Raw genomic sequence first — 25,485 nt, forward strand, 5'->3', positions numbered from 1 at the left:
ACGGATGGGACATTGTTTGTGGAAACATGGAAACGGTCTGGTCTCGCTCACAGCATCGATATCACCGACAACCAGCTCTCCTGCAACCGGCGCGCCCACCGGTGCTTTGTCTGTCACTCAGTAGCACTGTGGGAGAACCTTCACCACACGGACTGCAGCGGTTCAAGAAGGCGGCTCACCACCACCTTCTCAAGGGCAATTCGGGATGGACAATAAATGCCGGCCTCGCCAGCGACGCCCACATCCCATGAACAAATAAAGAAAAAGTATTCTAAGCGTCCTGACGCTGATGTCAGGTTTTGATCCCTGATCTGCAGTAACTGGGAGCGCTTTAAATGGCTCCGACCTCTTAATTTCATCCACAACATCAGAGTAACTGTTCCAGGGGGACATGCCCGACTCAGCTGCGTCTTGGCCGCCTGTCTGGTCAGTCTTTTATTCGCCTCCAATTCCGTTTCCCAAAGCGTATCTATAGATTCACAAAGCTGTTTGTCATTTCGGTTCCTTTCGATTTGTCCAGCTCCCGACTGGCAATAATTTGCAAACCTGGTTGCAGCCCTCCGCCTTCCATCGTGTCCAGGGATGGGTTATGTGGAGAGACTGGACAATCTGGGATTGTTCTCCTTCGAGCAAAAAAAAAAGGTTAAGGGGAGATTTAATAGAGGTGTTCAAAATTATGAGGGGATTTTGATAGAATGGATGGGGAGAAGCTATTTCCATTGGCAGGAGGGTCGATAACCAGAGGACACAACCTGCATTTATATAGCACCTTTAATGCAGTAAAACCTCACAAAGTGCTTCACAGGAAGAGTTTTTGAACAAAACTTGACACTAAGCCACACAAGGAGATATTGGGACAGGTGACCAAAAGCTTAGTCGAAGAGGTAGGTTTTAAGCTATGTGTTAAAGGAGAGAGAGGCGGAGAGGTTTAAGGATGGAATTCCAGAGCTTAGGGCCTCGGCAGCTTAAGACACAGCCGCAAATGGTGGAGCGATTGAAATCGGGGATGCGCAAGAGGCAAGAATTGGAGGAGCACAGAGATTTTTTTTATTCGTTCATGGGATTTGGGCGTCGCTGGCGAGGCCGGCATTTATTACCCATCCCTAATTGCCCTTGAGAAGGTGGTGGTGAGCCGCCTTCTTGAAACGCTGCAGTCCGTGTGGTGAAGGTTCTCCCACAGTGCCGTTAGGAAGGGAGTTCCAGGATTTTGACCCAGCGACGATGAAGGAACGGCAATATATTTCCAAGTCTGGATGGTGTGTGACTTGGAGTGGAACGTGGAGGTGGTGTTGTTCCCATGTGCCTGCTGCCCTTGTCCTTCTAGGTGGTAGAGGTCGCGGATTTGGGAGGTGCTGTCGAAGAAGCATTGGCGAGTTGCTGCAGCTGCAGTGCATCCTGTGGATGGTGCACACTGCAACCACATTGTGCCAGTGGTGAAGGGAGTGAATGTTTAGGGTGGTGGATGGGGTGACAATCAAGCGGGCTGCTTTGTCCTGGATGGTGTCGAGCTTCTTGAGTGTTTTTGGAGCTGCACTCAACAAGGCAAGTGGAGAGTATTCCATCACACTCCTGACTTGTGCCTTGCAGATGGTGGAAAGGCTTTGGGGAGTCAGGAGGTGAGTCACTCGCCGCAGAATACCCAGCCTCTGACCTGCTCTTGTAGCTACATGATAGGGTGGGGTAGCGAGGTTCTGGTGGGATTTGAAAGCAAGGATGAGAATTTTAAAATCAAGGCGTTCCCCGACAGGCGGTTTGACTGGAGCGTCACACCGTCCCCTCCCGTCTTTACTTCCACATACGTACATTGGGACAGGGCTTGGGCGGATTTTTTTTCTGTGTCTCACTCGGGGCCGCTGAGTCTCCTGCAGTCCCCCCGATCACCAACTCACCCAGTTTGTAAATTTAAACGGGAACAAGTGCCTCGCAAAGGGCAAGAGATGAAGGCAAGGCTGGAACCTCTGACAAAAAAATCACTTGCCCACCAGCGAGGTTTGTGTATCTGAATCGCTAACTCTTCTTTTAAAGTTTTGACATTCATTGGACGCCACGCGGCACCTACAGACTTGTCTCTTGCACTCACAGTATAGCTGAGGGCCGTTTTCACTCGCACGCCAGCAATTGTGATATCAAGAAACAGGTGGCGGAGAAATTCTCCATTTCAGCGAAAATGGAGCGCTGGGGACTGTAAAAGTGCAGCGTAAAAGTTGAAACTCGCACCCACGATCATGAGGTGAATGCCTCTCCCGACTGAGCTGGCCAAACCTGAGGAAACTGCTACTTCCTTGTCCGTTGTTGCAGCGAGCCGGCTGTTGGCTCCGCTCCAAGGGTTCAGTGCAAACCATGAAACAGGTTCTCCTGAATTCCATGGTGTCGAAGGCAATCGAGTAACAAGTCGAGCAATGTATTCCGCTCAATCATTGATAATTCCATTCAGATCTTCTGCTTTTGCGCTGCACTTCCCCCAAACATTGCAATTAATTTTGCTCAGTATTTGTTTCGCTTGTTTAATATTTTGTTCGCCGGCTTTGCCAGATTAACATTTCATTTCAATTATCAATGACAGGGAGCAATGAACATCACTTGTAAAATTCCCTCGGGCCCATCAATGTGTCAGAATCAAGCACCCGGGCGTTCAAGCACCAACCAACAGAACGAAGACGGTTCACTCACTTGTCCCAACACCTGCTGTGCCTTAACTTGCTCACCGCTACCAGTAGTTTATTTTTAAATGACGCTTCCCTCCCTGACACCGCAGAACTTATGACCAAAGTTCCGTTTATTGTTAAAAAGCATTAATTCCGAAATTATCCAGGCTTACATGCATGGTAATGTTAATAGTGACTTCCACGTGATTTGACACCGCATATTCTTATTGATTTGGAATCAGATGCGCTACTATTGCGCTATGAGTTCGATTGAGAGCATAGATTATGCATGTATATAGAATTATTATATACTTAAATATATATGTTTGCTGCAGTGTTCCTTGGTGGTTGGGAATAGTTCATTGCACAAAAATAATTCAAGTCTGTGAGACACTGAATGTTTTTTTTATCACCATTAATACGTTCTGTTGCACACTGAAGAAAATGCTAACTTGTTTGCCATGTGACAATTAAAACGTTAATAAATCTTTGTGCTTTGCATGTCATGAACTTTTATCTCTTCCCATTTTACAAACTGTATTATAGGAGTCTGCTTAAAAATGTTTAGTGCTTATTATACCAGGAATCTGGTGCAGCCGCTCTTATATTTAAAAAGGTTTGTAGCCCCTTTCACGCATGAAGAAGCTCGTCTCTGGAGGTTTATGGGGAGCAAGTCCCAACAACATGCTTCCCTCCGAGGTCAAATCGGGAACATTCTGCGTGTAACTGGTGAACATGATAACCGCTTCACTACGGAAACGACAAACTTTTCGGTCTCAGGTCTGAAGGAAGTGTCTCGGGAAAACATGAACTGCTGACTCTCTTTGCACTGACTCTTTTCACGAACATTTCATCGATCGAAACCATACAAGTCACAGGGAAAAAATGTCAAAGTCATTAAACTCCCGAATTAGCCCCAAAATCTATCAATCTCTGTTTTGAAATTTTCAATTGACCCCTAGCCTCAACAGCTTTTTAGGGGAGAGAGTTCCAGATTTCCACTCCCCTTTATGTGAAGAAGTGCTTCCTGACATCACCCCTGAATGGCCCAGCTCTAATTTGAAGGTTATGCCCCCTTGTTCTGGACTCTCCCCACCAGAGGAAATAGTCTCTATCTGCCCTGGCAAATCCTTTAATCATCTTAAACAACTCAATTAATCTTCTATACTCAAGGGAATGAAAGTCTCGTCCATGCAACCTGTCCTCATAATTGCTGATCAAGGATAGCCACCAAAAAGGGTTTTACGATGGCTGGATCTTAAGTGCATTGCTCGTTGTTTTTGGTCTCGTTGGTCTCGGGGTATGATTCTCGTTTAGGGGTTTTTAGTCCAAATATGCGAGAGGTCCCGGATTGAAATCCCGGACGAGCCCTTATTTCACTTTTGATCTTGAACTTCCAAAGACAGAAAAGTACCCAAATCAGCCCACATGAGTGAAACAATACCTATGTTTCATACTATTACCTAACACAACTGCCCAACTTGGTTCTGATGAAAGGTCATTGACCTGAAACATTAACTCTGTTTCTCTCTCCACAGATGCTGCCTGACCTGCTGAGGGTTTCCAGCATTTTCCATGTTATCAGAGTATCACTTCCCTCATCACCTAACTACACTCCTCCACTAGATGTCGCCTTGTGGTGCAAACAGGCTCCTTCCACACAGCCAGGTGTTCTGCTTTAGGCATTAATTATAACTATAACTTTTGAACTTGTGAGTTAAAACATATGGCCTTGCCCATTGACCAGTGAGCAGAATGGTGTTTATCTCTCACCAGTGCAGCCCTTTCCCGCTGCGTCAGCTTGGAATGATACGGAGCAATCATACAGATGTCACACCTCTCCTGCTTCCCTGTGAAGCTGTTAAGACGAATAGCACACAATGCTGTCTGACACACAAACACACCAGCTGTGAATGATTTAAAGGCCTTGTTATGATTGTCAGAGAATTGTTTATATCAAAAGGATAATTAAACTTATGAGTATTATGATATCAGCTCCGATCGAAGAGTTGCTGGACTTCAGAATCTACTAGTCTCTATATTAAACATATGCATGCATATAAAATGAAGCAAATCTGTCTTATGATTGTAGTTTCATTCTCCCAACAGAGATTTATACTTCCTTACTTAAGAGGCAAAAGGTAAAGGTTAATATTAATTCAATATAAAGACTAACTCTTTCCTTACAATACAGATACCCCAAACTAATATAACACCTCAAACTGATAGAGCTTCTCAAATTAAAACAATACCTCAAACTAATACGGTACCTCAAGCTAATACAATACCTGAAACGGATAGAGAACCTGAAACTAATATAATACCTCAAGCTAATACATCATCTCAAACTAATAAAGTACCTCAAACTAATACAGTACCTCAATCAAATACAACACCTTAAACTAATACAGTACCTCAAACCGATACAGAACCTGAAACATAAATGAATACCTCAAACTAATACAGCATCTCAATCTAATACAGTATCTCAAAGCAATAAAGTACCTCAAACAAATACAACAGCTTAATCCAATACAGCACCTCAAACTGATGCAGAATCTGAAATTAATATTTTTTTTTATTCGTGAATGGGATGTGGGTGTCGCTGGCGAGGCCGGTATTTATTGCCCATCCCTAATTACCCTGGAGAAGGTGGTGGTGAGCCGCCTTGTTGAACCGCTGCAATCCGTGTGACGAATGCTCTCCCGCAGTGCTAATAAGTAACAGACAAAGCAGCGATTAGAGCGCCGGTTGCAGGAGAGCTGGTTGGCGGTGATATCGATGCTGTGAACGAGATCAGACCGTTTCCATGTTTCCACAAACAATGTTCCTTCCTTTATTTCTGGAAAAGTAACACTGATAATGGACAACTACATTTCTGTGGCTGCAACATGAAACTTTGGCCAGGTGACACGCTGCTTTCGTGTATCTTGCAAGAAACCACACCGGTTGGTCTCTGTGGCGCAATCGGTTATCGCGTTCGGCTGTTGAACCGTAAAGGCTGATGGTTCGAGCAAGAAAACACTCAATGAACAATATCATCTGAGCATGCCATTCGCAATAGTTTAAACTGCGGTCGGATAACAGGTACATGAAAAAAACAGTGAAATGTTTGTGTGGGCGCGATGCTCTGGGATTCCCTGCCTGACCATCGCTACCTGTCCTTCTCTGCAGCCTTCCGAAATACAGCGCAGTAAATGTATCCCTGTGAAATGAGCTCCTGGACAGTAATACGGAAATTAGTTTGGCTGAGGGGTGATATCCATATCACAGAGCTTGAAGCATCAGTTTTCCGTAGTGTAGTGGTTATCACGTTTGCCGAGAAAGCGAAAGGTCCCCGGTTCGAAACCGGGCGGAAGCATTTTGAAACCTTGTCCCCATTAAAAATGATTAAATATTTAACGATTCACATTGCTGAATGATGTGAACAAAGTCCATATCTCCCAGCCCTGTTCATGCAGTCCGCTGGGAGCAGGCGATGAATGCCAGCGTGATATTGGGGGTGAAGGCTGCTTCCAAGACTGTCTCACACCCGGTGGGATCTGGCGGAGATTTGATAAGCCAGATCCATTTAACCAATATATGAAACGGTGTTTGAGAAACATTCAAAAAATATAATAACATCCAGGATCCTGTCTTCAGAGCGCGTGGCGCAAAGGTCTGACTCCAGATCAAAAGGCTGCGTGTTCACATCACATCGGGGTCACTGTTTCTTTCACCGCTCACATGAGACTGGATAATTCCCGAATGAAGGTTTCAATTGCTTTTTCACACAAAACAAAACAGAAGTTTGGTCTGAACCCTGACTCAGTACCTACCCAGTGGCAGGGAGGGGAGCGCCTGATACCCTCATTTATTTCATGCAACAAACTGACACGAACACTGGTATTGATTCAAAATCGACCTGCAGATGGACACACACAGAAAAAAGACAACCACAGAAACAGACAGCAACTGCTTGTACATATATATATATATATATATGTATATATCGCCTTTAACGTGGTCAGACGATTTAAGCTCGGTGAACTTGCTTCTGGTTTCTGAACTGTACTTGTCCATCCTTCAGAGGTCACGGGAAATATATTTTTTGCCTTTCGAAAAAAGACGCGAAAAGCAGAGACATGTTTTGTTTTCAACACGGCTGGTGAAATGGCCGGACTATCATAAATTAGGGGTCGCCTTTGAAACACTGAAAGGAGACTGCCTAAAAATCACTGAGTGCAAATATAAAATCACGGTCACTATTTATTTAGGTCTGAAAGAAATAACAATAAACATGGCATGATGTGGAGATGGACTGGGGTTGACAATTGTAAACAATTTTACAACACCAAGTTATAGTCCAGCAATTTTATTTTAAATTCACAAGCTTTCGGAGGCTTCCTCCTTCCTCAGGTGAACGTTTGTTGGAAACGTTTGTCATTCGAACCCACGCCTACCAGAAGAGACTGCAACCTGAACGCAGCGCCTTAGACCGCTCGGCTATTCTGACTACCGATACCATGCTTTATTCTGCATTATTTCTGCACTGTTGGCCAGTGATAGCAGCATGAAACTTAAAAATGGTCCTCGCCTAATGTGGGGCTCGAACCCACGATTCTGAGATTAATAGTCTCATGTTCTACCAACTGAGTTCGCCAGGCCTGAGTGCTAATAACCGCCTTATCTGTTATTGCAGCAAGCAGGAGAAAGACTCAATTTCAAATGAGGGACAGGATCAACTGTTACTTCGAAAGGCACGGACCAATCAAGGGCAGTCAGCATGGATTTGTTGAGGGGAGGTCGTGTCCAACTCACCGAATTGAATTTTTCGAGGAGATGACAAGGAGGATCGATGAGGGTAGCGCAATTGATGTCGTCGACATGGATTGTAGCAAGGCTTTTGAAAAATTCCCACATTGCAGATTGGTCGAAAAAGTAAAGGCCCATGGGATCCAAGGGAATGTGGCTTATTGGATCCAAAATTAGCTGAGTGGTAGAAAGCAAAGGGTAATGGAGAACGGGTGTTTTTGCGGCTGGAAGGCTGTTTCCAGTGGGGTGTCGCAGGGCTCGGTACTTGGTCCTTTGCTTTTTGTGGTATACATTAACGATTTGGACTTTAGCGTAGGGGGCATGATTGAGAAATTTGCGGTTGACATAAAAGTGGGCCGTGTGGTTGATAGCGAGGAGGAAAGCTGTGGACTGTGGGGGTTCAGGCATTTTTCTGATAACAAAGCACTCAATCCATCTCTGAACGAATTTTGAACGAATACGTGTGTTTGACCGGGCACAGGCACGAGGGGCCGAATGATCTCCTCTGGCGGACGAACATAATACAATGATACTCAGTGTTATCAGACGGAAAAGCAACACATTCCAAATAAGAGCAGAGAGAGGAAACTAGTCTAACAGCATAACAGCACGGTGAGATATTGTATTTGAGAAGGATGAGGAGGGATAGTTTATCATGGTGGTAGTAACATAGGGCATCATTTGTGACTTTGATAAGGACCATTTCTTGCTGCGACAGGGGCGTAAACCTAATTGGAGAGATTCAGCCCGGGCGTGGCCCCATCGTGTGCGGTGAGACGGAGGGGGGCGGGTGGAAGCAGCACAAAAGTTTAAAACGGTACTCGCCCAACGTGGGGCTCAAACCCAGTACCCTGAGAGTTTTTAAAGATAAGGGGGAGCAGCCACTGTCTGTGTCTCCAGCTGCAATGGAAAGAACACATTCCAAGTACGAGCAGAGAGAGCACACCATTCAACTACCCATTGTGTTACATACCATGCCATCGGTTTCCGTAGTGTAGCGGTTATCACGTTCGCTTTACACGCGAAAGGTCCCCGGTTCGATCCCGGGCAGAAACATTATGTTGGAACTTGGTCTCAACAAACATCCAGACCGATTTTCTTCTCCTTCCATAAAGGGAGACAGTGGCTGTTGCCGTATTCTTTGTCACCTGCATATTTTACTTCATTAAACAGATAATTTTGAGTGAGAGAAAACTGATCCACAGTGACGCTCTTTTCAAGTTTTATTCTCTTTTAATCTGGAAGGATATATTGGCTTTGGACAGAGTGGCTTTTGAAAGTAGTTAGTCGGGTGGGATGGGCAAACCTTTTCCAATGGTGGGGGACAATGGAATACGAACCAACCATCTCCCAAGTTCTCCCGAATTCTCCGGTGCAATGGGAAACCGGCCAACAAAAGCCCTTTCATTGACCGTGGAGGTTCAGACAATTTTCGGCTAACAAAGCGCTCAATCTATTTCTCTTGTCTCTTTCCCGATGTTTCCGGATACTGTCTGCATCTCTGCCCTGTGTTTATCTCACTATGTGTCCACCTGCAGGGTGGTTTTTGAACGAAGATGTGTGTTTGTCTTCTGTTATTTGCATTAAATAAATGAGGTCATCAGGTGATTCCCTCCCGGCCAGAGGCAGACTTTCGAGCAGGGTTCTGTTAATTGTGAAGACGCAAAGAAAACTTGAATTGCAGAATTGTTCAAACCGGCTCTCAGGGAAAACACTGTGACCCCGACGTGATTTGAACACGCAACCTTCTGATCTGGAGTCAGACGCGCTATCGTTGCTCTACGAGGCCTGGATGCTACATTGTGTATTTGTTTCAATCAATGTTTGTCAAGCACCGCTTCAGAGCTCCGAGATTGGTGGAATGGGTTGGCTTTCAAATCCCCGCCCACCCCCACCGGATGTCAGGCAGCATCAGAAGTCGCCGTCACCTGTCAGCGGCAGCATGGCGCTCGCTTCCATCGCCTGCTGTCAGCGGACTGCAGCAAATCCAATTATATTCATCCAGCACCCAGAATTATCACATCACAGGAAATGGATGTGGGAAACTGCTCAAGGTACATAACAGGAGGGGATCTTCTGAAAAACACTTAGACTTTCGGTGTTTAGACTTCGATTAGAACTGCAAAAAAGAACGTGTGAAAATATAAACTATGGGTGTGATGTTTATACATGTAGGAAACTGCTCAAAATACATAACAGGAGTGGAAACTTCTGAAAAACACGTGGACTTTCGATGTTTGGACTTTGGTGAGAACTGCAAAAATGAACGTGTGAAAATATAAATTGTGGGTGTGATGCTTCTATTTAAAGTGAATGTTTGTTTGCGGATTTCTCCCGTTACTGTCGCAACTATGGGTTGTTAATCCATCAACAATAACTTCCGCTTGATTTTAGCCCGAGTGGTTACAAAATAGCAATTTTAATAGACTGATTACAACAGAGTTGCACTACAGGTGTCTTCAACATTACATTCAACAGTATTATTATTATAATACAACTGTCTACAGGTTACATTAATGACAAGCAATCAACACAAACTGACCTGTCTGCGAATCCAGGTAGATCAGACCTGACCTTTGCGGACTGCCTGTGGCGATGGGCTTCTGACTGTCCCCTATTGAGAGCTCTAACATTTGAGAAGGGAGCATGCCCTATCTTTATACGATTCGGCTGCATTGTTCTGTACGTAAGCACCACTGATCTTAACTCATGGTCGTAAACCATCCCACTTTGCTGACTCTCAGAAACCACCAAGGGTTGATTATTGTCATAGTTTTTTTTAGACTTTCTCCGTCATCAGGTTTTGGATGATTATACTAGGTTAGCACAACCTGGAGTTCAGGTGTCCAGGCACTCAAGTTTCTCTGGACATCAACATTTCATAGTTTCTCACCATTTCAAAAATATTCAGTTCTCTGTTCTTCCTACCAAAGTGAATAACCTCACATTTCCCCACATTATACTCCATCTGCCACATTCTTGCCCACACACTTAACCTGTCTGTATCCCTTTGTCGACTCTTTGTGTCCTCTTCACAGCTTACTTTCCCACCTAGATTTGTATCTTCAACAAACTTGGATACATCACACTCGATCCCTTCATCAAGTCATTACAAGTCGTCTATAGGCATATAAATAGTAAACTGGTAGTGAGAGGAGGGGTAAGACCGATTAGGGACCAAAAGGGAGATCTACACATGAAGGCACAGGGCATAGCTGAGGTTCTAAATGAGTATTTTGAATCTGTCTTTACTGAGGTAGAAAATGCTGCCTAAATCACTGTAAATCACATTAAATGGGGAGGTAGTTGAGATACTGGATGGGGTGAAAATTGATAAAGAGGAGATCGTAGAAAGGCTGGCTGTACTTAAAGTAGATAAGTCACCTGGTCCGAATGGGATGCATGCTAGGTTGCTGAGGGAAGTGAGGGTGTAAATTGCAGAGGTCCTGGCCATAATCTTTCAATCCTCCTTAGATACAGGGTTTGCTGCCACAGAACTGGAGAATTGCAGATGTTACACCCTTGTTCAAAAAAGGGTGTAAGGATAAACCCAACAACGAGAGGCCAGTCAGTTTCAGCACGATGGTGGGAAGGTTTTAGAAATGATAATCTGGGACAAAATTAATAGTCATTTGGACAGGAAAGCCACTTTGGATTTGTTAAAGGCAAATCGTGATTGAGTTTCGTGATGAATTGACAGAGAGGGCTGATGAGGGCAATGTGGTTGATGTTGTGTAAATGGCCTTTCAAAAGACGGTTGATAAAGTGCCACAAAATAGACTTGTCAAAATGGGCGATAGTGGATGCTTCCTTATTCTTTAAAAGCACTTTCTTTTATTTCACTCAACAGATAACTTTGAATGAGCGAAAACTGATCCACAGTGAGGCTTATTTCAAGTTTATACCCTTTTAATCTGAAAGGATATATTGGCCTTGGAAGGATGGCAGCAAAAATTCACCAGATTGTTATCAGGGTGCAATAAGTTAAATTATGAGAAGATGTTGTATAAATTAGGTTTAAAATCACATAAGTCACACTGCAAAACGTTTTCATTTTTGATACATACATTAATGACCTGGACATGAGTATACACGGTATAATTTGAAAGATTGCAGATGACACGAATCTCGGGAATGTAGTAAACAATGTGGTGGATCGTATCAGACTTCAGGAGGACATAGAAAGCCTGGTGAAATGGACTTTAATAATAGAGGCATAGAGTACAAAAGCAGCACAGTTATGCTAAACGTTTATAAAACACTGGTTAGACTGCAGCTGGAGCATTGTATTCAATTCTGAGCACCGCACTTTAGGAAAGATGTCAAGGCCTTGTAGAGGGTGCAGAGGAAATTTACTGGAATGGTAACAGGGATGAGGCACTTTAGTTATGTGGTGAGACTGGAGAATCTGCGATTATCCCCTGAAAGCGCAGAAGATTAAGGGGAGATTTGAAAGAGTTGTTCAAAATAATGAAAGGTTTTGACAGAGCAAATAAGGAGAAACTGTTTTCAGTTGCAGAAGGGTCGGTAACCAGAGGACACAGATTTAAGGTAATTGGCAAAAGAGCCTGTGGCGACATGGGAGAACATAATTTACACAGCGAGTTGTTATGATCTGGAATGCGCTGCCTGAAAGGCCGGTGGAAGCAGATTCAATAGTTATTTTCAAAACAATTTGCAGGGCTTATGAGGAAAAAGCTTATGGTGGTGAGACATCTTGGATAGCTCTTTCAAAGAACTAGCACAGGCACGATGGGCCGAATGATCTACTTCTGTGTTGTAACATATTAAGTTTTGCTGGACGGAGAAGCAACGCATTCCAAGTCAGAACAGAGACAGGTGACTAAGTCAGTTCCCCATTGTTTTTAATGGGATAGCAGCGCTTTCCGTAGTGTCGTGGTTATCGCGTTTGCTTCACATGCGAAAAGCTCCCGAGTGTAAACATTGTTTTGAAACTTGCTCTCCATAAACATCCACGGAGGAGATTTTTTCTCGTGCCAAAAAGGGCGACAGTGGCTGCTCCCTTATTCTTGAAAAGCTGCATCTTTTAATTCACGAAACAGATAACTTTGAGTGAGAGAAAACTGATCCTCAGTGACGCTCATTTCAAGTTTTATTCCCTTTTACTCTAAAAGGGTACATTGGTCTTGGAAGGAGCGCAGCTCAGATTCAACAGAATGTTAGCAGAGCACGAAGGGTTAAATTATGAGGAGCGGTTACATACTTGTATCCCCTGGAATATAGAAGTCTTTTTATGATTTTGAAAGGTAGATAGACAAACCCTTTCCGCTGGTGAGGGAGTCAAAGACAATATCACAATATGACAATAGCTGTTTTACGAGTGAAAACGGCCCGACGCATCACTGTGAGTGTAAGAGACGAGCCCCTTGGTGCCGCGTCCTGTACAGTGAATGTCAAAACTTTTAAAAGGTGAAGAAAGTGTTTGGGGTTCAGATACACAAATCTCTAATGGGAATGAGATTTTGTCAGAGGTTGCAGCCTTCCCCACTTCTCTTGCCCTTTGCGAGACACCTGTTCCGGTTTAAATTTACAAACTGGGTGAGTTGGTGATCACGGTACAGCAGACTCAGCGGTCCCAGGTGAGAGAGAGAAATCAGCCCGGGCGCGGCCACAATGTGCGCGGTGACACTGCACGGGAGGTCGGGTGGAGTCAGAGCTTGGGTTCACCCCTGAAAGCAACATTAAAAGTTTAAAAGCGAATTCGCCCAACGGGGAGCTCGAATCCACGATTCTGAGATTAAGAGTGTTATGTTCCACCGACTGAGCGAGCCGGGCCTGAGAAACCCAACCACTCTTGTCTGTCATTGCAGTAAACTCGCCCCTGGGTGTCCATGTGCATCAATCCCAAAATAACGTCCATTTCATTGGCTGTGTTTATCTATGTGTGTGTGTGTCCACCTGCAGGTTGATTTTGAACGAATACGAGTGTTTGTCTTCTGTTGGGAACATTAAATAAAAGAGGGCATCAGACACTTCCCTCCCCGACACTGGGGAACCAGTGAAAACGCAACTAAAGCATGAATTGCGGAATTATACAGACTCTTATCAGCGCCAAAAGTAGCTTTAGTATATATACACCCCAATAAATAAATAAATAATACAGGTGTATGTAAATACATTTGCAACGAAAAGAGTCACAAAACCAGAAATATTATTTGAACCTAATACAAACACTCCCAGATATATTTAGAAACCTGACATGTGTTTTCTGGTGGTGTCGTGGTTAGGATTCGGCATTCTCACTGTTATAGCCTTGGTTCGATTCCTGATCAGAGGACTTGCTGTTACAAAAAACAAATGCCAATTTTGGAGAATCACAGCAAATGTTCGACACAGAAGGAGGCCATTCGGACTATCATGTCCGCGCCGGCCGAAAATGCGCCACTCAGCCGAATCCTACTTTCCATCGCTCGGTCCGTAGCCTTTTTGGTTACGCCACTTCAGGTGCATATCCAAGTATTATTTAAATGTAACGAGGGATTCTGCCTCGAACACCCTTTCAGGCAGTCAGTTCCAGACTCCTACCACTCTCTGGGTAAAAATAATTCTCCTCAGCTCCCCTCTAATCCTTCCACCAATCACTTTAAATCTATGCCGCCTGGTTGTTGACCTCCCTGCTAAGGTAAATAGGTCCATCCCATCCACTCTATCTCGGCCCTTCATAATTTTGTACACCTCAATTAAATCACACAACACCCTCTGAATACCAACATATATTGGACTCTCACCTTTTAAAAAGTATTCTGCTTTTCTATTATTCCTACCAAACTGGACAATTTCACATTTTCCCACCTTATACTCCAACTGCCACATTCTTACCCAATCGCTTAACCTGTCCACCTCCCTTTGCGTCCTCCTCACGGCTCACTTTCCCACCGACCTTTGTATCATCAGCAAACTTGGATACATTACACTCGGTCCCCTCATCTCAGTCATTAATATAGAATGTAAACAGCAATTGCAACATAAATTGCAAGGGCCGTTCGCGTGTAAAGCGAACTGGTAACCACGACACCACAAAAAACCGCTGGTGATTTATACTAGACAGAGGGGAACTGACCAGTCACCTCTCTCTGCTCTGATTGGGACAGTTTCACTTCTCTTTAAACAACATCTCTCCTGTCCCACATTAAAATCATGGAATAGAATCATGGACTATTACAGCACAGAAGGAGGCCATTCGGCCGTATTGCCCTGCCTACTCTTTGAAAGAGCTGTCCAATTTGATCCAAAAAACCCAGCCTTTTCCCCGTAACCTTGCAAATCAGTCCTCTTCAAGTGCCTGTCCAACTGCCTTTTGAAAGTTCCTTTGAAAGCTGCTTCCATCACCCTTTCAGGGAGTGGCCACCAGATCGTAACAACCCTCTGTGTGAAAAAAAATCTTCTCATTTCCACTCTAGTCCTAAAAGCTCTCAATCCTTCTCCACGGATGCCTTTTTACAAACATTTCATTCATCAAAACTACACAAGTTACACAGGAAGAAGACTTCATTTTCAATTAATTAACGTTCCGAAGGAGCTCCCTAATCTCCCTCTCCTAACCTTATGAATCAGATCATTCGCTCGGGATCCTTTTCCACATGAAACGGCCACCCCCCACCTCAGGAGTAGCCATTCAGATTCTGTGACTGTGGCCAGCTTTGTTCGGGCAGTTGGTTTGACAGGGACCTCACACCGCACCCGCCTCCCGTGTTTTCTTCCACATCCGCAGATTGGGGACGGGCCGAGACTGATTTATTTTCTCTGTCTCACCCGGGGCCGCTGAGTCTCCGATTCAGATCACAAACCAGCTCTCCCACACCGATCACCAACTCACCCAGTTTGTAAATTGAAACCGGAGCAAGTGCCTCCTCAGAGAGCAAGAGATGTAAGGGAGGAAGCAACCTCTGACAAAATCTCAGGCTCATCAGAGAGGTTTGTGTATCTGAACCCCAAATAACTTTCTGCTCCTATTAAAGTTTTGACCATTGCACACTCCGCGGCACTTACAGACTCGTCTCTGACACTGACAGTCAAGCATGCGGAGGGTTCACTCGCGAAAGCAGCGGAAAAGTTTAAAACACATTTCGCCCAACGTGGGGCTTGAACGCACGACCCTAAAATTTAGAGTCTCATGTTCTACCGATTGAGCTATCCAGGCCGTTACCAAATCCTCAGCCACTCCCACCAGGTGTCAGGCAGCCTCAGAAGCAGCCTTCACCTGTCCGCGGCAGCATGACTGCAGCAAATCCAATTACACACACCCGGCACCCAAATTACCACATCACAGAAAAGGAACTGCTCAAAATGCAGAGAGACCTTAGGGTATACGTACACAAATCTTTGAAAGTGGCAGGACAAGTTGAATAGATTGTAAAAAAAAAGTATTCGGAATCGTTGGTTTTATTAACAGAGGCATAGAGTGCAAAAGCAAGGAACTTATGTTAAACCTTTATAAATCACTGGTTCGGCCCCAGCTGGCCACCACACAATTCTGCCCACCACACTTTTGGAAGGATGTCTAGGTCTTGGAGAGGGTGCAGAGGTGATTTACTAGAATGGTGCCAGGGATGAGGGACTTCAGTGAGGTGGAGAGACTGGAGAAGCTGGGGTTGTTCTCCTTTGAGCAGAGACGGTTCAGGGGAGATTTAAAAGAGGTGTTCAAAATCATGAACGGTTTTGATAGAATAAATAAGGAGAAACTATTTCCAGTGCCAGAAAGGATGGTAACCAGAGGACACAGATTTAAGGTCATTGGCAACAGAGGTGAGACGGGGAGAATGTTTTTATGGAGCGAGTAAGGGTGGTGGAAACAGATTCAATAATAACATTCAAAGGGGAACTGGATAAATACTTGAAGGGGGAAATTTTGCAGGGCTATGGGGAAAGGGAAAATGAGTGGGTCTAATTGGATAGCTCTTTCAAAGAGTTGGCACAGGCACGATGGGCCGAATGGCCTCCTTCTATGATGTTTCCATGCTGTGATTCTATGTTATGGAGGATTTTCTGAAGCAGTAGATATTCGGGCAGAGGACCAAGTGGGGATTGAGCTCGACGGCAAGTGTATACAGTTCGTTCAAAGGACTGAAGCCGATGGTTTCATTCTTCCCGTCATTTAGCAGCAGGAAATTACTCGGCCATGCAGGCGACATTTTTTGTCTTCATTCATGGGATGTGGGTGTCAATGGCAAGGTCAGCATTTATTGCCCATCACTAATTGCTCTTGAGAAGGTGCTCGTGAGTCGCCTTCGTGAACTGCACCTTTCATTGACTGTGTCATTGACATTTTATGGACAGACATAAACTATTTCCGCTGGTTGGAGATTCCAGGACGAGGGGGCACAGTCTAAAAATTAGAGCCAGATCTTTCAGGAGTGAGATTAGAAAACATTTCTACACACAAAGGGTGATAGAAGTTTGAAACTCTCTTCCGCAAATGGCAATTGATGCTAGCTTCATTGCTAAATTTAAATCTGAGATAGATAGCTTTTTGTCAACCGAAGGTATTAAGGGATATGGGCTGAAGGCAAGTATATGGAGTCAGATCACAGATCAGCCATGATCTTATCAAATGGCGGAGCGTGCTCGAGGGGCTGAATGGCATTCTTCTGTTCCTATGGTATATTTCCCCAAGTGTCTGTTCTCTCCATCGTTGTTGAATTATCGCCTTGTTTTTCCAGCATATTTTCGTTTAAAGCTCGGTTTAGGGATGAGCCGGTGGGCGTCAAAACGTGCCGTGGACGGAGACCGGGTTGGTTATTGCGGGAAAAGTAAATCAACTGGGCCGAAAAATCAACTGCAGCTCAAGCAACAAATAAAATAGGAGTCAAAATAACCGATGTCAGAAGTGGGATTTGAGCCCACACCTCCAAAGGAAACTACGACTCGAACGCAGCGCCTTCGTCCGCTCGGCCATCCTGACTGATAAATAACTTTTTCACTGGTCACCCTTTCCACATTGAGACCCCCCTGGAGAAAGTTCCACTCACTCCAGTGCTTGGTAAGATAAATGCTGCTTTTGAGGCTCGGTGAGCGGGATGCCACCTCTTTGGGTTTTCCTGAGCCTATTGTACTTTATTCCTATTTAATCACGGGAATATCCGCAATCAGGAGCTAAAAAAAATTAAAAACTGAATCACAGAGAAAGGGAAATCCATATTACATCTGATAAACTAACCAACAGCGCTCCCTGGTGGTCTAGTGGTTAGGATTCGGCGCTTTCACCGCCGTTGCCCGGGTTCGATTCCCGGTCAGGGAAGCAACTTTTGAACACTTGTTATATTCGTCGCATGAACTGACTCAAAGTCTGTGGGAAGAGAAAAAACAATCATTGTTTTAATCACCATTAATTAACCGATAACGTTATTTTGTGCGATGAACTTTTTATCCCTTCTCATTTTACACACTGTATTTTGAAGGGCTCGGTTTTAAATGTTCAATGCTCGTGAGACCACGAATTTGTGTTAAATTTAACAGACCGGCTATTTCACAGAGAAAAAATAAATTTGCCCCAACATAATGTTTCTGCTCAGGATTGAACCAGGGACTTTCCATGTATAAAGCAAACGTGATAACTGCTACATTGCAGAAACCTCTGTTTGGGTTATCAGCCAGAAGTTCGAATGACTGCATTGATTCTCTTTCATAACGATTCAATTGATCGAAGTTGCACAAGTCACAAAAGAAAAATGTTCATTTCAAAGTTATTAAACTCCCAAATGTGACCTGCCTTGTTTGGACAGGGGTTGACCCTGACGTCACAGCCTCAACAAAACATATTCTCAACATTTACATTGGGAACAGGAGGAGGCCATTCAGCCCCTTGAACATGTTCCGCCCTTCAATTAGATCAGAGATGATCTGTACCTCAAATCCATTTCCCCACCTTTGCTCCAGATCCCTCGATACCGTTACCCAACAAAAATCTACCGATCTCAGTCTTGAAAGCTTCAATTGACCCCCAGCATCCGCAGTCTTTTGGGGGACAGAGTTCCAGACTTCTACTGCCCTTTGTGTAAAAAAGTGCTTCCTGATTTCGAACCTGAATGGCATGGTTCTAATTTTCAGGCTCTGTCCCCCTCGTTCTTGATTCCCCAGAGGAAATTGATTCGATCTCTGTTTATTCTATCGAATCATTTAAACATGTCAAACACATCGCTCAGGCCGCCCCTCAATCTTCGAAACTCGAGGGAATACGAGCCGAGTCTTTGCAGCCTGTCCTCATAATTTAACCTTTTTAGCCCCGGTAACATTCTGGTGAATCTGCTCTGCACCCCCTCCAAGGCCAATCTATCCTTCCTGAGGTGCAGTGTCCAAAACTGAACGCAGTTACTCCAGACTCAGTCGAACCAGAGCTTTATATAACTGGAACATAACTTCCACTTCTTTATATTCCAGCCCCCTGAGATAAAGGCTAACAGTCCGTTAGCCCCTTAAATTATTTTTGGACCCGTCCGTTAGCTTTTACTGATTTATGGAAATGAACCCTTAATTCTCTCTGCTTCTCCACAGTTCCAAGCTTCTTACCATTTGTAAAATACCCTGACCAAAGGTCCAAAGTGGATTACCCCATATTGAACTCCATCTGCCATAGTTTTGCCCACTCACTTAATCTATCAATGTCCCTTTGCAACTTTACACTCGCATCCACACTACATACTGTACCACCTAACTTAGTGTCATCAGCAAACTTGGATCCTCTGTTCCTTCATCTAAGTCATTGATAAATATGGTGGCAAGCTGAGACCCCAGTTACAGATCCCTGGGGGACACCACTATTCACATGCTGCCAATTGGAGTAAGTACCCATTATCCCTACTCTCTGACTCCTATCTCCTAACCAATTCTCTCCCCATGTCAATACATTGCCTCAAGTTCCATGCGCTTTCATTTTTGCCAACAGTCTCTTGTGTGGAACCTTATCAAATGCCTGTCGGAATTCGATATGAATAATATCATAGGGACATCGGAACAGGAGTAGGCCATTCAGCCCCTCGTTCCTGCTCAAACATTTGATAAGATCATGGCTGATCTGTGATCTAACTCCATATACCCGCCTTTGGCCCAAATCCATTAATACCTTTGGTTGCCAAAAAGCTATCTATCTCAGATTTAAATTTAGCAATTGAGCTAGCATCAATTGCCGTTTGCGGAAGAGAGTTCCAAACTTCCACCACCCTTTGTGTGTAGAAATGTTTTCCAATGTCGCTCCTGCAAGGTCCGGCTCTAATTTTTAGACAAAATGGTGGCAAGTACGGCGGCCAACTTTGACAAAATGGCGGCAAGTCCTTCACGGCTGTTCGACAGGAACAGAAGGAGGCCATTGAGCTCCTCAAGCCTCTTATATGGGAACTGAAGGCCATTCAGCCTCTGAAGGCTGTTACACAGGAAAAGAAGGAGGACATTCAGCCCCAAAAGCCCGTTACATCGTTACTGGAGGCCGATCATCCCCTCAAGCCTGTTACATAGAATCACGAGAGGTCATTCAGCCCTTCGAGCCTGTTATAAAGGAATTTGAGGCCAATCAACCCCTCAAGCCTGTCAAATAGCAACAGGAGGAGGCCATTCAGCCCCTCGAGCTTGTTATCTGGGAACTGAAGACCATTCAGCCCTTCGAGCCTGTTGTACAGGAACAAGACGCCAATCAACCCTTCAAGCCTGTCAGATAGCAACAGGAGGAGGCCATTCAGCCCCTCGAGCCCCTTACACCAGATCTGGTGGCCAATCAGCCCCTCAAGCCTGTTACATAGAAGCAGGAGGAGGACACTCAGCCCCTCGAGCGTGTTATACGTGAACTGAAGGCCATTCAGCCCCTCGAACCCATTACACCGGAACTGGAGGCCAGACAGACCTTCAAGCCTGTTACAGAGGAATAGGAGGAGGCCATTCAGACCTTCAAGCCTGTAATACAGGATCTAGACGCCAATCAACCCTTCAAGCCTGTCAGATAGCAACAGGAGGAGGCCATTCAGCCCCCGAGCCCGTTACACCAAACCTGGAGGCCAATCAGCCCCTCAAGCCTGTTACATAGGAACAGGAGTAGGCCATTCAGCCCCTCGAGCGTGTTATACTGGAACTGAAGGCCATTCAGCACCTCGAGCCTATTACACTGGAATAGGACTCGGCCATTAAAACCCTCGAGCTTTTTGCATTGGAACGGAGGAGGCCATTCAGCCCTTCGAGACTGTTAGACAGGATCTGGACGCCAGTCAGCCCCTCGCGCATGTTACATAGGAACATGATGAGTCCATTCAGCCCCTCGAGCATGTTACATAGGAACAAGAGGAGTCCACTCAGCAACACGAGCCTTTTAATTAGGAACAGGAGTAGACAATTCAGCTACTCAACCTGTTCCGCCATTCAATTAGATCATAGCTGATCTGTATCTTAACTCCATCTGCCAGCCTTTGTTCCAGAATCCTTAATACCAAAGCCTAACAAAAGTTTATCAATCTCCGTTTTGAAATTTCGGATAGACCCCCAGCCTCAACAGACTTTTGCGGGAGAGAGTTCCAGATTTCCATTACCCTTTTGTGAAGAAGTGCTTCCTGACATCACCCCTGAACGGCCGAGCTCTAATTTTAAGGTTATGCCCCCTTGTTCCAGACTCCCCCAACGGAGGAAGTAGTTTCTCTCTATCTACCCTATCAACTCCTTTCATCATCTTAAAAACCTCAATTCAATCACGTCTTAATCTTCTATATTCAGGGGAATACAAGCCTTGTCTGTTCAACCTGTCCTCATAATTTAACCCTTTTAGCCCCGATATCATTTTGGTGAATCTGCGCTGCAGCCCTTCCAAGGCCAATATATCCTTCCTGAGGTGCAGTGCCCAGAACTGAATGCAGTCCTCCAGATGGGCTCTAACCAGAGCTCTGTACAGCTGGAACATAACTTCCACCCCTTGATATTCCAGCCCTCTTGAAATACAGGCCGACATTCCATTAGCCTTTTAAATTATTTTTGTAACTGTCCACTAGCTTTTAATGATTTCTGTACTTGGACCCTAAATCTCTCTGCTCCTCCACAGTTCCGAGCTCCTCACCATTTAGAAAACTCTCTGATCTATCTTTCTTAGATCCGAAGTGGATGACCTCACATTTCCCCACATTGAACTCCATTTGCCACAGTTTTACCCGTTCACATAATCTCTCAATGTCCTGGGAATGCTTGGTGCTTTTGTTTGGTTGGAGAATGCTTCATATCAGATCGTTATCATAAAATGATTACAATTGATTTTTATTTTGTACAGTTTGAACAAGATCATTATTCTCCGATCAGTAAAATGTCTGTGTTTCTCAGATAGTGGCGACAGTTCAGATATCGTTGCCTTTTTGCCGACTTTAATCAAATTTTGCTGATATAAAATCAGCTGTATTTCTAAGCTTGAAAAAGCAGCTCCTCTGTTAGGTGAGGCTTCACTCCCAATGTCTCAGTGTTTCCGCTTGTCCTGATATCAATGTAACATTTGAAGGGCTCCAGGTAATGAACAGTGAAACCCCTTCAGATTATCTCAGCCCACTCGTTCTATCCAGTGCCTAATAGTGCCTGCTCTTCAGAGAGTGACAGAGTCAAACTACACTGGACCTTGTTTTAGACTTTAACTGCCAAACAAATTGATGAAATAGTAAGAGAACAAACAAATAGTAGCAGTAAGACAACAGTTTTACTGTAAAGCTCAACCAGATCCTTATTGGAAAAAAAATTATAAATAATTCACAAATACTATACGAAACTGTGACCGAACTTTCGAACATCCTGGTTCTTTGTTGTCTTTTTCTCACAAACTATGGAAGCTGTCGACTTGATTAACATTCTCAGAGATTCCAAACAGACTCACCAGTTTGAAAAAGGCAGGCTGATAAATGCCTTCAATTCAGTGACTGGGAGCCAGTCATTTTAAGCAATGGTCTGTTTAATTCAAAAGAAACTGCCAATCAAAATTGTACGAGAAGAAATGACCCCGGAGGATTGTATCTGAATCAAATGTTTGACTTTGTGAGGTGCAGGTTGCCTTTCAGAGGTGCTGACCACTCACACAATATCGACCCCCTGCTGGTGAGAAGCCGCTGAACAGCGCAGGCAGGCCTGACTGCTCGCAGGAATCAGGTGAATCACCAGGCAGCACCAATCTCACGGACTGTCTGCATCTCAATGACCGGGTTCAGGTTAATCACGTGGGGGTTAATCGACCCCGTACATATCTTTACATATATTTTACATAGAACAGCACAGCACAGAAACAGGCCATTCAGCCCATCTGGGTAAAGAAGTTCCCCTGAATTTCTTATTTGACAACAACTTCTGGAGTAGAAAATATAATACAATATATAATCTAATAATATATTTATATATATATATATTTAACATCGAATGTACAGTACAGCACAGTACAGTGTCCATTCGGTCCGACTACTATTTCTGTTTTCCAACAGCTACTTCTTTATATAAAATACAATAAAATATATATTATACAAATATTACATAGAATTCAGCACGTCACAGAAACAGGCCATTCGGCCCATTTGGGTAATTAAATATCCCACAGTGTTCCTACAATGACCAAGTGATCCCACAGTGCACTCAGTGAGAGTGCCCCATTGATCCAAAGTGTCCCAGTGATCTAAAGTGCACCCAGTGATCCCACAGTGATTGCAGAGTGACCCATTGATACCACAGTGCATTCGTGATATTGCCTCAGTCATGCACAGTGTCCCAATGATCTACAGTGCACCCAGTGATCCCACAGTGAACGCAACGTGACCCACTGATCCAACAGTGCACGCAGTGATATTGCCGCAGTGATCCAAAGTGTCTCAGTGACCCCAAAGTGCCCCAGTTCTCTCAAAGTGATCCCACTGATCCCACAGTGTCCCAGTGATCCCAAAATTACCCCAGTGAACCTGCAGTGTCCCAGTGATCCCACAGCAACCTGTGACCCCACAGTGCTCCCATTGATCCCACAGTGACCCAAACAAATCTCACGTGAGTCTCATTGGGTGCAGCCTGTGTTGAAGGCCTCGGTCAGTGCCCTGTGGAGAGAAAGCCTGTAGTTTGTGGTCAACTTACAGTTTGTGGCTTTTTCCTATCATCCAAAGAGTTCAAACACATTCATAACATTTAAAAGAGCCAAAGCAAAAAGTTTTTTTTTAAAAAACCTAACACACAGCATGATCCCTCAGTCAGTTACAGGGACAATCTCTCAGCAACATTCAATTACACAGAAACAAAGCCCAGTTTATAAAGGAGAAGAATCTAAGTAGTAAAAGATTGAGAGACAATGTTTATCGACAACAACTTGTATTTATATCTCACAGCAACGACTACAACATCAATATGCATTATCACATATATATGTATTTGCATAATACAATTACTATTACAAAGCCTCCATAAAGGATGTGGGGAAAAAGCAAAGGGGGAAATAGGACGAATTCGACAGCCCTTTCAAAGAGCTGGCACAGGCACAGTGGGGCGAAAGGCCTCCTCTTGTGCCGTAGTTACCATGAAACCTTAAATCTATGAAAAACAACTTCAATGTCATGAACCTGAAACAAAATGGACACCAGTAAGGCAGTCATCTTACTGAGAGGCAAGGCTGCCATTTAACTGAGGGGCAAGGCGGTCAAATTACTGGGGGACAAGATGGTCATATTGAACAAATTGGCCGCCATGAAGCTTAAACAAAATGGCCGCCTTGATCCTGAAACCGAATGGCCACCAAATTGGCAGTCATCTTACTGAGGGGCAAGATGAAGCTTGTTCTGGTGTGAGATACGGAGAGTGTTCATTTGCTGTTCCTGTTAAATCACTGTTGAACTACAGTTAAAGATACAAACGGAGTGTGACTGGCACTAGCTGGTGTTTAACACAAAGACAGCAGAGCAGTGATGAAATCAAGGACCAAAATGTGAACTTCTGCAAAAAAATGGATTAACATTTGATTATTTGGACCTAATGCTTATGGAGAAGGAAAGACCAAGCATTCGGAAGAAAGGTCAAATGAGCCATTTTGTGTAGAGTTTGCAATTCTAGCTTCTATTAAATAAATCAGAGTAGAATTGGACTCAATCTGAATGCAGGATTTGGTTCATTTCTCTATTATTCATATTTTTCTTTAATCTGAAACAATAACAGTATTTGTAAGAGTAACAGAACAGGAGAGTGCTGCGGGACACTGTCCAGTTTAGTAAGATAGCAGAAGGGGTAAGAGTACATTGTGATTTATTACAGAATCCAGCAGCTCACTGGGAAAGTTACACATGGTCCAGATGGAGGAGCAAAAAGGTGCCAAGTGATTTTACACTTTAATTTGGGGCAGTGCCTTTTTATCTCCAAAAGGTTAAAATTTATATTTAAATAATGGGCTCTTTATCCTAAAGAAACTTTAGGCACAAACCATGGCTTTCTGAAGAAAGCAATCATTTATTATTCTTAATACACTAGAAAGATTTACATTCGAATTTAATCAACATCTTGGGATTATACCCGATTTAGAATTGCTTTTACACCAATAAAACAACACATTCTGAATTCCCAAAATGCATAACCGTTTGGAAATCCAATGTCTATCTTCGACGAAGCTGATAACGAAAGTTATATCCTCATGGTTGACTCAAACTTGTCTGGAAGATTCCAGGCGTTTTGATGGATACCGTTGTAGTGTAGCCTGTCTTTCTCTTGTATCCAGGTCATCTGCTTCACAGGCAATCTGTAAACCAGCATCGAGGCATCAAGTTGGGAGGTAGCGAGCAGTCAGGAAGATTCCAGGTGAGGTGGTGCTGCCAGGAAGCGAAATGTGAGTTTGGAGCAGCAGTGGTGGATCTGTGTCTCTCCCCACTCAACTTCTGCCCAGCTTCTTTGTAACATAGAACCACACCTCTGGGGACAGTACGTTATCAAAAATAGGTTCCTACAAATACAACCCATGATTGATTGACACTTCACTTGTTTTCTCTCAGTGTCCACAACGTAACCAACTCAAGCCGGCAGGAGTTCAAACCACCTCTCGCCCTCCTGGAATCGTTATTATTGCTATGGTGATCTA

At 44.2% G+C, this 25,485-nt stretch overlaps 4 non-coding genes across 4 annotated transcripts; 3 read left to right on the top strand and 1 right to left on the bottom strand.

Moving 5' to 3' along the window:
* The first annotated feature begins 5,932 nt into the window (after positions 1-5,932).
* Positions 5,933-6,006, top strand: trnas-aga (transfer RNA serine (anticodon AGA)). Its single transcript has one exon. It is a non-coding gene; the product is annotated as a tRNA-Ser (tRNA).
* A 2,416-nt stretch (positions 6,007-8,422) lies between these two features.
* On the top strand, positions 8,423-8,495 carry trnav-uac (transfer RNA valine (anticodon UAC)). Its single transcript has one exon. It is a non-coding gene; the product is annotated as a tRNA-Val (tRNA).
* A 661-nt stretch (positions 8,496-9,156) lies between these two features.
* trnaw-cca (transfer RNA tryptophan (anticodon CCA)) lies at positions 9,157-9,228 on the bottom strand. The gene has a single exon. It is a non-coding gene; the product is annotated as a tRNA-Trp (tRNA).
* Positions 9,229-17,625: 8,397 nt separating this feature from the next.
* trnae-uuc (transfer RNA glutamic acid (anticodon UUC)) lies at positions 17,626-17,697 on the top strand. The gene has a single exon. It is a non-coding gene; the product is annotated as a tRNA-Glu (tRNA).
* The last annotated feature ends 7,788 nt before the right edge of the window (positions 17,698-25,485 follow it).

Source organism: Heptranchias perlo, unplaced genomic scaffold (genome assembly GCF_035084215.1).
Source record: "Heptranchias perlo isolate sHepPer1 unplaced genomic scaffold, sHepPer1.hap1 HAP1_SCAFFOLD_55, whole genome shotgun sequence".
Classification (NCBI taxonomy): domain Eukaryota; kingdom Metazoa; phylum Chordata; class Chondrichthyes; order Hexanchiformes; family Hexanchidae; genus Heptranchias; species Heptranchias perlo.